The following is a 14,618-nucleotide window of genomic DNA, read 5'->3' as shown; positions in this document are numbered from 1 at the left end:
ATCTCAGAAGTAATATGCTGATGACAGGGAGCTCTTGTAATCTCCTTGTGTAATTGTACGCCTTAGTTTGAACTAATTTGGCAATGCAAAACCTGGATGAATTCTGAAATGTCAGAAGGCATGGAGGTCCTCCAGTGTGAACTTGATCTGATAAATTCCTTTTGCCTGTGAAAGCCACTACAAAAATGTTGGCTCTGGTAAAAAGCGTTTTATAGACCTTCCTGGCGATAGGCAAGAAAAGTGTAATAGTTGGATTGGGTATTGGTGGAAAAACTTTTTCTCCATTGTACAGAATTCTTTCCCTCAAATTGTTAAATGTCAGATATATGTGGGCAATATAAATTGTTCTTAATATAGGATGGGGGCTTCCCTGGTGGCAAGATGGTAAAGAATCTGCCTGCAATGTAGGAGACCCAGGTTCAGTCCCTGGGTTAGGGAAGATCCCCTGGAGAAGGAAATGGCCTCCCACTCCACTACTCTTACCTGGAGAATTATATGGGCAGAGAAGCATAAAATATTGTTCTTAATATAGGGTACACAGAGAGCAAGAGGAATTGACCATGGCTCCACAAAGCTATTGTCCAGCAGAAAGGATGGTTGTCAGTGATGTATCATTGGATTATTTTTTCCTTGTCACCATAAACCATTCCTACTGTTTGTAGTAACTATGTTGTAGAGCTGGCCGTAAGCTATTTCCCTGTGATTTTCTATTAAATATTTTGAATATGCATCAGATCAGATCAGATCAGTCGCTCAGTCGTGTCCAACTCTTTGTGACCCCATGAATCGCAGCACGCCAGGCCTCCCTGTCCATCACCGACTCCCGGAGTTCACTCAGACTCATGTCCATCGAGTCAGTGATGCCATCCAGCCATCTCATCCTCTGTCGTCCCCTTCTCCTCCTGCCCCCAATCCCTCCCAGCATCAGAGTCTTTTCCAATGAGTCAACTCTTCGCATGAGGTGGCTAAAGTACTGGAGTTTCAGCTTTAGCATCATTCCTTCCAAAGAAATCCCAGGGCTGATCTCCTTCAGAATGGACTGGTTGGATCTCCTTGCAGTCCAAGGGACGCTCAAGAGTCTTCTCCAACACCACAGTTCAAAAGCATCAATTCTTTGGCGCTCAGCCTTCTTCACAGTCCAACTCTCACATCCATACATGACCACAGGAAAAACCATAGCCTTGACTAGACGAACCTTTGTTGGCAAAGTAATGTCTCTGCTTTTCAATATGCTATCTAGGTTGGTCATAACTTTCTTTCCAAGGAGTAAGCATCTTTTAATTTCATGGCTGCAATCACCATCTGTAGTGATTTTAGAGCCCAGAAAAATAAAGTCTGACACTGTTTCCACTGTTTCCCCATCTATTTCCCATGAAGTGATGACACCAGATACCATGATCTTCGTTTTCTGAATGTTGAGCTTTAAGCCAACTTTTTCACTCTCCTCTTTCACTTTCATCAAGAGGCTTTTGAGTTCCTCTTCACTTTCTGCCACAAGGGTGGTGTCATCTGCATATCTGGGGTTATTGATATTTCTTCCAGCAATCTTGATTCCAGCTTGTGTTTCTTCCAATCCAGCATTTCTCATGATGTACTCTGCATATAAGTTAAATAAACAGGGTGACAATATATAGCCTTGACATACTCCTTTTCCTATTTGGGTTAGGGTTAGGGTTAGCATACACATATTTTAATGACTTTGAATATACACACAGAAATCAGTAGTAAATTACAGACAGCTGTCCCAGATTGTAACATAATATGCCCTAGATATTATATGAATGTCCCAGATATTCTAACTCCCAAGTCCTACTCCACTGGCGTCTTCAAGCTTTGGTGTTCAAAACATTTCCCAGAGGAAAGAGTCTAAAACTGAGCATTCGTATGTCTCAGCCCCTGGATTTCCGATTCTGTACGTGCGATGTAAAGTCCAATATTCTGACGCGTGTGGCCTACAGACAGAAGCCTGAGAAATACTGCAGGGCGGCATGGAGGTTTCTAACTATTCAGCAGTACTTTTTCAACGACGATTCTGGGAGCCGCATGTGTATTGGGTTTACTGGCTATCTTCTGTTCAGGCACCCCGTGTGGCACTTGACCATGGCGACTCAGGATATGCATGTGCTCAAGCTCCTTTAGTTGTGTGGGACTCTTTGCAACCCCATGGATTGCAGCCTGCCAGGCTCCTCTGTCCACGGGATTCTCCATTCAGAATAGTGGTTAAGAGCAAAGAAGGCAGACCCTCTGTGTTCACCTCGCAGCTCACTTCACCACTCTGTAGCCATGTCTCATTCACAAAAGAAAGATAATGATAATACCTTCAACAGTAATTGTGATGATAAGAATGACAGACAGCAAAAAGCCCTACGTGAGTTTAGAAGAAACACCTCCATCCTCCTCGAAGGATTTATCCACTGCCTGGTGAACAAACAGATGTCTGGGTTTAGGTGAGTTGGGATTCCAAATTTCCAGACACCCTGGATTCAATGAGAGCAAAATGGGAAGTTGTGGCTTCTAATAAGCTAGACAGCATATAGATCTCTGGGATTCCCTGATAGCTCAGCTGGTAAAGAAGCCATCTGCCAGTGCAGGAGACATGAGAGACACGGGTTCGATTCCTGGGTCGGGAAGATCCCCCGGAGAAGGAAATGGCAATCCACTCCAGCACTCTTGCCTGGAAAATCCCACAGACGGAGGAGCCTAGTAGGCTACAGTCCATGGGGTCGCAAAGAGTCGGACGTGGCTGAGCAACTTCACTTCACATACATGTGTGTATCTGCATATACATACACAATATACACATACATGCTTGTAGATGTAAGACTACATAATTAAATGAGACAGTAGAACATGTATGGACTTCATGTTCTGGCAAGATAGATAGAGCACACCTATCAGAAAATGAGAGGAGACGGGAGCATGTACAGAATGTAGGTTAAGCTTGTGTTTGAGGTAAAAGTATTATTTCAGTCCAGATGCTGGGGAAAAGAAGAGGGCATCAGCTAAGTTAAACAGTGTCACAGGACAAACTCAATAATAAACTCGATGGATAATACCTGAGAAAAGGAAGACACTAGGGAAAAGGAAGGCACTAAAATTCATGCAAAATTGTGAATACAAAAGCAAATCATTACCACAAATGAATTGGATTGGGTTGTGTGTGCATAGCCATGTCCAACTCTTTTGTGACCCCATGGACTGTGGCTCGCCAGGCTCTTCTGTCCATGCGGTTTTCCAGGCAAGAACACTGGAGTGGGTTGTCACTCTTTCCAACCCAAGGGTCGAACCCATGTCTCCTGCATCTGCTGCATTGGTAGGTGGATTCTTTACCACTGAGTTACCTGGGAAGCCCATATCACAAATAAATACACATTACTAACTAACAAAAGTTTTATTGAAAGAGAGAGCAAATTAAACATATAAAATACTGTATCTTTTCTATTTAATTATGCATAATTACATATCCTACATATGCAAATACGCAAGGCTTCCATGGTAGCTCAGATGGTAAAAAATCTGCCTGCAATGAAGGAGACTCAGGTTGATTCCTGGGTTGGGAGGATCCCCTGGAGAAGGGAATGCAACCCACTCCATTACTCTTGCCTGGAGATCCCATGAACAGAGGAGCCTGGTGGGCTACAATTCATGGGGTCACAAAGAGTCAGACAGAACTGAGCAGCCAAGAACACACACAAATGAGCACTGGCTTAACATAAATCACCAGCTGTGCTAGCCCCTAACGGGACAGTCATCCTGTCCTTTGAAAGTCTGTAGTCAAGCACTGATTTCTCCTCTTTAGCTATGAAAGTCCTAGATGGCATCTTCTTCCAACAAAAGGCTGTTTCATCTACACTGAAAACCATTTTTGCTTCATTCATTCATTCATTATCTTAGCTAGGTCTTCTGGGTAACTCGCTGCAGCTTCTATGAATGTATCAGCACTTGCCGTTTCACCTGACACTTTTATGCTATGAAGATGGCTTCCTTAAAACTCATGAACCAGCATCTCTTTTGGTTTCAAGCTTTTCTTCTACAGCTTCTTCACCTCTCTCAGCCTTCACAGAACTGAAGAGTCAGGGTCTTGCTCAGGCTTTGGCTCAAGATAATGTTATGGCTGGTCTGATCATCTGTCCAGACCACTCAAATCTTTTCCATCTTAGCTATAAGGCTGCTTTGCTTTCTTATCACCAGTGTGTTCACTGGAGTAGCACTTTCAATTTCCTTCAAGAGAACTTCTCTGTGTTTACAGCAACCCTGTGTTGAGCAAGCCTTCGGCAGACGGGTCAAAAGGCTCAGCTTTCAATCTGGGTCAGTTTGCACCGTGCTTTCCCCTCTAAGCCTTATCATATCTAGCTTTGGATTTAAAGTGAGAAATGTATGAGTCTTCCTTTCATTCAATACTTAGAGGTCTGATAATTGGTCCAGTATCAAAATTGTTATATCTCAGGGACTAGGGAGGCCCAAAGAGGGGAAGAGAGATGGGGAAACAGCTGGACAGTGGAGCAGTCAAAACATATATTTATACATATTAAGTTTGTCATCTTATATGGGACCCCAAAAATTACAACAGTAACATCTAATATCACTGATCACAGGTCATCATAGCAATTAAAATAATAACAAAAAAGTTTCTAACATTGTGAGAATTACCAAAGTTTGACACAGAGACAGGAAGTGAGAAAAACGCTCTTAGAAAAGTGGCACTGACAGCCTCGCTCAACACAGGGTTGCTGAAAAACTTTAATTTGTAAAAAGGGTGATATTTATGAAGTGCAATTAAGTGAGGTATGCCTGTGTAAAAAAGTTAAAATTAGAACCACTGCCTACAACAGAATATATTGTATAAATGAATAAAAGATTTAAGTATGGGAAAAAATGACATGAGTTCAAGAAAAACACATAAGTAGGTTTTTTTCACAAATGGGGGAAATATTTCCTAATTATACCTCCAAATCCAGAAGCAAAATGGAAAATGGTTGGTAAATTTGATTGAATAAAAATTCAAAACACTTGTCAAATGCCAAAACACAATAAGCCAAGCTAAAAAACTAGGGGAAAAAAATATTTACAAACTTGTAATTTCCCTATTGTATAAACAACTTGTAGAGAGAGATAACAGAGAAGGCAATGGCACCCCACTCCAATACTCTTGCCTGGAAAATCCCATGGATGGAGGAGCCCGGTGGGCTGTAGTCCATGGGGTCGGGAGGATTCGGACACGACTGAGCGACTTGACGCTCTCTTTTCACTTTCATGCATTGGAGAAGGAAATGGCAACCCACTCCAGTGTTCTTGCCTGGAGAATCTCAGGGACGGGGAGCCTGGTGGGCTGCTGTCGATGGGGTCGCACAGAGTCGGACACGACTGAAGCGACTTAGCAGCAGCAGCAGCAGAGAGAGAAAAGGCCAAAACCTTACCAAAAGGGGGTGGAGGTAAGCAGCGATCTTGTTGATTCACAAACCCAGAAGTTTGCTGGGTAAAATCTGAAACCTACCCCCATACAGAGAGGGTAAGGAGTGCCTGAAGAAGCAAAGACAGGGGCATCCACTCCAAGCTAGTAGGTGGCGGGTTTAATAAGTAAGGGAACTTACACACCAGACCCGTTTGGGGCAGACACCGGACAAGTAGACCTTGGCATCCACCCACCAGAATCTTACAAGTTTATGTAGAGGCTTTAACCGGGTTTGGTCACGGACACTTTCCAGAGGGTCTCAACACACCCCACTCTCTCAAGGCTGCCTCCTGAAAAGAGCCCCCTCAGTGGGAATGGAGGGCAGAAAGTACATCCCAAGGTCTGGGGAGGGGAGGAGCCTCCAAATGCCTGGCCCAGGGCTCAGGTCAACTGGGAGTCACATCCTCTCAATCACTTCCTTCAACAGTTACCAAGTGTTCACAGAAGAAAAAGAAATGCAAATGGCTTTCAGTTCATTAAAAGATCCTTATCCTTGCTTATAGTAGGAGAAATAACAGTTAAAACTACACTGACTGACAAAGCAGACTGTGGGAAGACAGTTTTTTTTTTATATAATATTTGTTTATTTATTTGGCTGTGTTGGGTCTTACTCACAGCATGCAGAACCTTTTTTTTTTTTTTTTTTTTCAGTTGTGGTTTTTTTAGTTTTTTTTTAGCCTGTGGAATCTTTAGTTGCCGCATGTGGGATCTAGTTCCCTGACCAGGGACAGAACCCAAGCCAGGCCCCCCAGCATTGGGTGCACAGAGTCTTAGCCACCAGACCACCAGGGAAGTCCCAACAACGTCATATATTGATTCTTGATTTTGTTTTTAATGTTTTTAATGTTTAAAGTACTATGAAGGAGAATTTGGTGATATTTAGAAAAATTACACGTGTACTTAATCTGTATCCCAGTTATCCCACTTCTAGGAATGTGTTTCAAAGATACATTGACAAAACTTTACCCAAGACTGCAGTAGATTATGGAGAAGGCAATGGCACCCCACTCCAGTACTCTCGCCTGGAGAATCCCAGGGATGGGGGAGCCTGGTGGGCTGCTGTCTCTGGGGTCGCACAGAGTCGGACACGACTGAAGCGACTTAGCAGCAGCAGTAGTAGATTATATTTCTCTCCAGCCTTCCTAGTACCCACATTCTGCCATGGCCTCATCGCAGGTGCAGCGATTCTTCATCTTTGATGTTGGGCTTGACCTGGAGGCTTGTTTTGAAATGATGCCATGTCAGTGGAAACGACAGTGTGCTAGCCCCAAAGCTAAGCTTTAAGAGACAAAAACAATAAATGATTATTTTTATATTCAGCTAAGTCTTGGTGGTTGTTTACTACATGGCATTTTGTAGCAAAAGCTGATACAAAGGAAACATTGTTTGTTATAAACAGCATGTCATTGGAAACAACCCAAATGTCCATCGATAGATGACTGAATGAATAAACCAGGGACAGACTACACAAAGGATTATTATGCTTTATGCTTAAACTTTTTAACAGCAAGAGTAACTGCCATTTAACTAGATCAATTTAAAATATTCATATGCAATTATTTCTGCTGAGAATCTTCAAATTTTATGTATCGGTTCAGAGCATTTAATTTTTCACAGTAACATTTGTGTTAATCAAGGCACCAGCCCCAAAGCACTGCTCTCAGCCTTAGTAAATCAGATGTGTAAAGTATCAAATCTGGATTGCTCTTCCCAGGAAACTCCTGAGTTACTGTGGGCCAGGAGTCTCAGACTTTGCTCATCAAAAATGATCTCAAGCTCCTAATGGCCACCACGCATGAATGAATAGGGAAAGATTGTTGGAGGTATAAGTTGCTGACTGTGCATGGCAGCTGACTAGGTTTTTCCTTGATTGCTGTGGGGAGCTGTATATCATGACACATAAGATGACAGGTTCGAGGTCAGACACCTGAGCTCTAATCCCTGACATTCTGAAGTATGACCAGCTTAGTTATCGTAAAACTCAAGTCTCTTGTCCATCAATCAAGGTTAATAGTACCTACCATTGAGCTTTGATGAGGATGAAAAGAGGGAACAAATATACAGATTGTGCACAGTGTCTGAAAGATCATAGACACCCAAATATATTTGTACATCCCTTCTCATCAAAAGTATGGAATTGTGAATGTAAATGTGGGCTCTGAAATCTTTTTTTTTAATTTTATTTTTAAACTTTACAGTATTGTATTAGTTTTGCCAAATATCGAAATGAATCCGCCACAGGTATACATTTGTTCCCCATCCTGAACCCTCCTCCCTCCTCCCTCCCCATACCATCCCTCTGGGGTGTCCCAGTGCACCAGCCCCAAGCATCCAGTATCGTGCATCGAACCTGGACTGGCAACTCGTTTCATACATGATATTATACATGTTTCAATGCCATTCTCCCAAATCTTCCCACCCTCTCCCTCTCCAACAAAGTCCATAAGACTGTTCTATATCCCTTAATATTTTCAAAGAAATTTATATAAAGATTACAACACTCATAAGGCAAAATTCACTACGTCTGGCATCCTATAAAAAATGACCAGGTGTGCAAAAGCAGCATAATATCTACAATGAGGATATAAATCAACAAACCAAAACTGACTCAGAAATGACAGAAAATGGAATTTGTTTTCATAACCTGAGAGACTTTGATTTGAACTTGAAGCTAAAGGCTTTGGCTTTAAGATATCTTTGTTGGGATATTTGGAAATTTTATCTCTCTGGAATTCAAGATCAATAACATCTCCAATCAATTTTTTGTTAATCAACCCAAGATTTTCCCTATGTTTGGAACAGTAAAACAGATCTTAAGGCATCTCCATCCACAATAGTGCCTGAAAGTCTTGATTCATTTGTTTATGTATGACTACATCTCAGTCCTTGAGAATCTTGAAGGCCACATTTTATCTTAAACCTGCAGAAAACTGGTCTCCATTGTATATAGTAATGTTAGTGACAACCAACCAAGAAAGCAGCGTCATAGAGATGTGTGTTCAATAAGACCACTAGATGGCGCAATATCTTCACATTTCATTAACAACACTAAGCGCCCAGAAGGGAATTTAGTCCTTTACGAGGGACTCTTACCGGAAAGCTATCCTAATTTGTCATTCCGGCTGCCTGCCTTACTTGCTGATGATCTTGTGAGAAGGAACTGAGTCTAATACATCTTTGCTTTGCTTTAACTTGAAAGAGAGCTTTCTAATTTTTTTTTTCTTTCTGTTGATGCTGTGGTAAGAGTTTGAGTATTTTCAAACACAGATCATGAGATGAATTTTAATTCTCCCATTCCCCAGCTCTGAACACGGGCTGCCTGCCTTCCCATCAACCTTGACCCAGATTCCAGCATTCTGCAAGGTCTAGGGTGGCTTCCTCTCCTGTCACAAGCCATCACTGATCTTTCTAGTCTACGAGCATCTATTTTTTCCTAAATTCTTGTAATACTTTTGTTAGTTCCTTACTAAACAAGACAGTATAACATTGGGCAAGTTACCTAACTTGAGGCTCAGTTTGTTCCTCTATATAATGGAAACCGCTATAGTACATCACTCATGTCTAACACACAACAAATTCTCATAGGCATATTTATTTATGAGTCTTTAGTATAATATTAGGTATGGTCAGTATTTCCTGAACATGGACAACTTTCCAAGCAACTGCTTACTGATATAGATGGAACAGTGAACACAGTGTATGCAAGCCATGGTCTCACAAGCCTTACAGTAGAGGAAGGAAGAGGGGGATAAATCATCCCAGCAAGATCTACATGGACTATGGGAACATGCAGCAAAGATAACTTCTCTTGTCAGCTAGAATTAGGAAAGTCCCTTTCAAGAAAGTACTATCTGAACTTAAGCTGATAAAAATAGCAGTGATTAGCCAAGTAAAGAGAAGAAGGGGGTGGGGCTTTAATGTAGTCTGTGCAAGTCCAAAGGCACCAAGACCAGGGCCAAATGGCTTCACTAGTGAACTGCACCAATATTTATTTTTTAAAAAATGCAAAAAATAGATAAATAAATTAAAATTTTAAAAATAATGCCCCAAATTTACACTCTTTCAAAAAATAAAACTTTTTTTATTAAAAAAAAATTTCCAAATCATTCTAGTATCACTCTAATATCAGTAAGACTCTAATATTAAAACCAAACAAAAACATTACAAGAACATTGCAGACCATTGTATCTTATGAATACACAAACGAAAATTCTCAACAAAATACCAGTAAACCAAATCCAGAATTTATATAGAGAGTTGTAATGACCAAATGGAATTTATACCAGGAATACAAGATATGCTTAAAAATCTCAAAATCAATTAATAAAATATATCATTAGCTGAATTAAAAAAAAAAAACTACATGATCATCTCAATAGGTGCATTTGACAAAAATCCAGTACCTGTTCACGATAAAAACACTAAACAAATAAAAATAAAAGGAAACTTCCTCAACCTGATAAAGGACATCTATTAAATACCCACAGTTAATATGAAACTTATTGGTTAAAAAAAAACAAAACTGAATATTGTTACGCTAAGATCAGCATGCATCACTTCTATTCAGTACTGTACTTGATGTAAGTTCTAGTCAGGACAATTAGGTGAGAAAATGAAACAAAAGTCATACAACTGGAAAAAAAGAAATAAAGCTATCTCCTTTTACAGATGATTATCTTGCATATAAAAATCTTAAGGAATCCATTAGACACCTATTAGAACTAACAAGCAAGATCAGAAAAGGTGCAAGAGAGAAGGTCAAAACATAAGAAACAATTGTATTTCCTAAACACTTGCAATAAAAATCCAAAAACAAAACTAGGAAAATAATTTGCTTACTAGAGTCAAAAATAATAAAATGTATAGTAATATATTTAACAAAGTACAAAATATCATGCTGTGAAGACTATAAAATGGTGTTTAAATCAATTAAAAATAAAGAAGTTCTAAATAAACGGAAAAGCATCTTAGCTCTCTAGATTGGAAGATTTAATATTGTTAAAATGCCAACACTCCCTGATCTACAGACTATGTATAATCTCTGTCAGAATTCTGGTTGGTTTCTTTGTAGAAATTGACAAACTGATCCTAAACTTAATATGGAAACTCAAGAGACACAAGATAGCTTGAACAATCTTCAAAATAAAGAGCATAATTGAAACTCACACTTTCTGATTGCAAAACTTACTACACAGCAACAGTAATTAAGACACAGTATTGTTGGCACAAGATACACAGAATGGAAGTGAGAGCTAACTTATTTTATATATATATAATAGGTACATATTTTTTCAATTAATTTTTAACAGAGGCATCAAAATCATTGATTAAGAATATTCTTTTCAATAAATGATCCAGGGATGACTGGATACCCACATGCAAAAGAATGCAGTTGGACTCCTACTTCACACAAAACTTTAACTCAAAATTGATCAGAGACATAAATCTAAGAGCCAAAATTACAAAAGTCTAGAAGAAAGCATACAATTAGCTTCTTATGACCTTGGATTAGACAATGATTTATTACTTATAACACCAAAATACCCCCAAAACCGAGAGTAGATTAATATGATCTTGCCAGAGGACACTATCAAGAATATGAAAGGACAGATCACAAAACAGGAGAAAATATTTATAAATCAGATACCTGCCAAGGGAATTGAATCTAAAATATATAAAGAATACTGGATGCTTGGGGCTAGTGCACTGGGACAACCCAGAGGGATGGTATGGGGAGGGAGGAGGGAGGAGGGTTCAGGATGGGGAACACATGTATACCTGTGGCGGATTCATTTTGATATTTGGCAAAACTAATACAATACTGTAAAGTTTAAAAATAAAATTAAAAAAAAAAAGAATTCTTACAACTCAACAATAAAAAGACAATCCAGTTAAAATATAGGCACAGGAACTGAATAGATATTTTTCCAAAGAAGACAGTATCTGAAAAATGCTCAAAATCATTAGTCATCAGCTCAGTTCAGTTCAGTCGCTTGTGCCCGACTCTTTGCGATCCCATGAACTGCAGCACGCCAGGCCTCCCTGTCCATCACCAACTCCCGGAGTCCACCCAAACCCATGTCCATCGAGTCGATGATGCCATCCAACCATCTCATCCTCTGTCGTCCCCTTCTCCTCCTGCCCTCAATCTTTCCCAGCATCAGGGTCTTTTCCAATGAGTCAGCTCTTCGCATCAGGTGGCCAAAGTATTGGAGTTTCAGCTTCAACATCAGGGGGATGCAAATTGAACTACAATGGAATACCCTCTTTACACATGCTAAGACAGCTATAATCAAAAAGACAATAAGTATTGGCAAGAATGTGGAGAAATCAAAACCTTCACACTTGAGTGGTAGAAAATATAAAAAGAATTTAGCTACTTTGGAAAATAATCTGGATGTCTCTTAAAGAATTTCACGTAGAGTTACCATTTCACGCAGTATTCCACTCGTAGCTATGTAATATACCCAAGAAAAATTAAAACATATGTCTACACAAATCTGGCATACATATCTTCAGAGCAGGATTACCATACTAACTAAGGTGGAAACAACTCAAAGGTCTAAGAAATGATAAATGGATAAGTAAAATGTGGTACAACCTTACAACAGGATATTCTGTGGCCAAAAGAAGAGAAAAGTATACAGTTCTGATACATGCCACAATATGAATGAACCTTGAAAACATTATGCTAAGTGAAAAAAACCAGTCACAAAAAGCTCTGCCTTGTATGGTAGCATTTATATGAAATGTCCAGAATAGTCAAATTTATAGACACAGAAAGTAGATGAATCGTTGTCTGTGGTTGGGAAGATGGAAGGGTAGGGGAGCAGAGATGGCTAAAAGGTACAGGGTGTCTTTTGTAGGTAATAATAGTTCTAAATTACACGATGATGAAGGTTGTTCAGCTCTGAAAATGTCCTAAAAACATTTAATTTTACACTTTAAATGGGTGAATTGGGTGACATGTGAATTATATCTAAAGAAACCTGTTAAAAATTATTGGTCATGACCAACTGACGGGCTGTGTGTGACCTGGTACTCTGAAGAGCACTTTGTTAAGAATTAAGAGAATTCCAGTTTGCCTAGGGCCCAGGGAACCAATGGACTACTGATAAGCAGAAGGCGTCAGTGATTTTTGAAGCCACACAGCTAGAGAGAATGGAGTTTGGAAACTAGATCTGTCTCTCGTGTGTGTGTGTTTAAGCATTATGATACATAACTGTAGTTTGTAAATAAAAAATCTTAGGTGCGAGTTCAGGCTCACCAGCTTGCCAAGAATGTGAATCTCAGGTAAGCATCTTAGAAAGTGGGGAAAACCATATTCATTTCCTGTGCTCTTTGTGTGGAATAAATGATACCATACAAAATACCACTAATCTAGCAGGCAAAATAGAAAATAGTCGATCTTGTTGCTGAGCAAATTTGGATGATTGTTATATAGTTGGTGGCATGTTACTCTTTGAAAGATGACTTCAAATTCTGACCAGAGGAGATGGGCGTGGTGAATGGAGGTTGTCAAGGCAGGGGAAAACGTGATAAGCAACAGTGGGATCAGAAAAATGTAAGGGCTGAGAGAACACTGAGTGCATCCTGGCTGAGCACAGTGTGAGCCAAGAACACAGGATTAGGCCCTTGAGGACAAGCTACAAGTGGATCTTTAATCAGGCAACGGAGTGGAGCCACAGAAACTTTCAGGCTGAGTGAGAATATGTTCAGATTTGTGTCTTAGGAAAATGCATCCATCAGTATCTAGCATAGAGTAGATACTCAACAAATGTTCTCTAGATGACTGGCAGCAAAGTCAAACATGCTGTGAAAAAACAGAAGCAGCGAGTAGAGAATCCAGTTAGAGGCTGTAACACACTGTTGGTCACACACTCAAACCCATCACCCCACCCCATTCCTTTCAAACAGAACTTGGCTTTCTCCCTCCTCCATGAAGGAATGTATTTCAGAGAAGTTTGGCTCCAACACCAGGGAATAAGAAAGCAATGGCACCCCACTCCAGTACTCTTGCCTGGAAAATCCCATGGACGGAGGAGTCTGGTAGGCTGCAGTCCATGGGGTCGCTAAGAGTTGGACACGACTGAGTGACTTCACTTTCACTTTTCACTTTCATGCATTGGAGAACGAAATGGCAACCCACTCCAGTGTTCTTGCCTGGAGAATCCCAGGGACGGGGAGCCTGATGGGCTGCCGTCTGTGGGGTCGCACAGAGTCGGACGTGACTGAAGTGACTTAGCAGCAGCAGCAGCCAGAATAATTCAGGCAGTCCTTCCAGGGGTTAGTTTCAGCATGGGTGTGTACTGGAACACTTGCCTAGGGAGACATAGGGGGATTCTGCTAGAGAAACCCAAAGAAAACAGGAGGAGCCCTTTTCATGCCTCTGGATATTTTCGTGTCTGTGTATGATGTCTAGGCATTTTCCAGGCGGCGCTAGTGATAAAGAACCGGCCTGCCAAGGCAGGATATGTAAGAGATGTGGGTTCGATCCCTGGGTCAGGAAGATCCCCTGGAGAAGGGAATGGCAACCCACTCCAGTATTCTTGCCTGGAGAATCCCAGGGACAGAGGAGCCTGGCAGGGCACAGTCCATAGGGCCACAAAGAGTCACACGACTGAAGTGACCTAGCACACGGGCACGATCTCCAGAATGGCTACCGCCATGCTCCAATCAGGCTGAGGGTAAGGCTGACCAATCAGGTGTACAGAACCAAAAGAATGCAGAGAAGTGGCCCCATGTCTACTGGCTCTGGAACCACTTCAGATTCTTTATTACGGAGAAATACATGGACTTATTATTCAAGCCAGTAGGGTCAAAGTTATATAATACTTAAAGCCAAACACTTGTTGATGGATAAGAGACCATTACAGCTCTCCAGGCAAAGGGTAATTAAGGCCTGAGTAAAGACAGTGTCCTCAGGAACAGAATGAGTTGAATACATTTGAAAGGCAATTTAAGCATAGAGTCAGATTCTCAGATTTAGCAAATAAAACTAAAGGCACGCAGTTAAATTTGAATTCCAGAAAAACAGTGAATCGTGTGTGCTCAGTCGCCTATAACACTTTGCAACCCCATGGACTGTAGCTGCCAGGTTCCTCTGTCCTTGGGATGGATTATCTTGGCAGGAATACTGGTGTGGGTTGCCACTGCCTCCTCCAGG

The 14,618-nt window shown here is 40.8% G+C and overlaps 2 protein-coding genes across 4 annotated transcripts in view; one reads left to right on the top strand and one right to left on the bottom strand.

The window, feature by feature from the left end:
- Positions 1-14,618, top strand: part of LOC147359629 (uncharacterized) — a 675,420-nt gene that overhangs the window by 487,379 nt on the left and 173,423 nt on the right. The gene's annotated exons all lie outside the window — the stretch shown is intronic.
- Positions 6,265-14,618, bottom strand: part of LOC147359626 (uncharacterized) — a 243,029-nt gene continuing 234,675 nt past the window's right edge. For both annotated transcript variants that reach the window (XR_015141018.1, XR_015141047.1), the window contains one exon: positions 6,265-6,730. The gene's annotated coding sequence lies outside the window, so the exon portion shown is untranslated. The remainder of the gene's footprint in view (positions 6,731-14,618) is intronic.

Source organism: Bos grunniens, chromosome 14 (genome assembly GCF_055505025.1).
Source record: "Bos grunniens cultivar Pamir isolate PY7600 chromosome 14, Bosgru_T2T1.0, whole genome shotgun sequence".
Classification (NCBI taxonomy): domain Eukaryota; kingdom Metazoa; phylum Chordata; class Mammalia; order Artiodactyla; family Bovidae; genus Bos; species Bos grunniens.
This window is presented reverse-complemented; position numbering and strand designations above follow the sequence as displayed.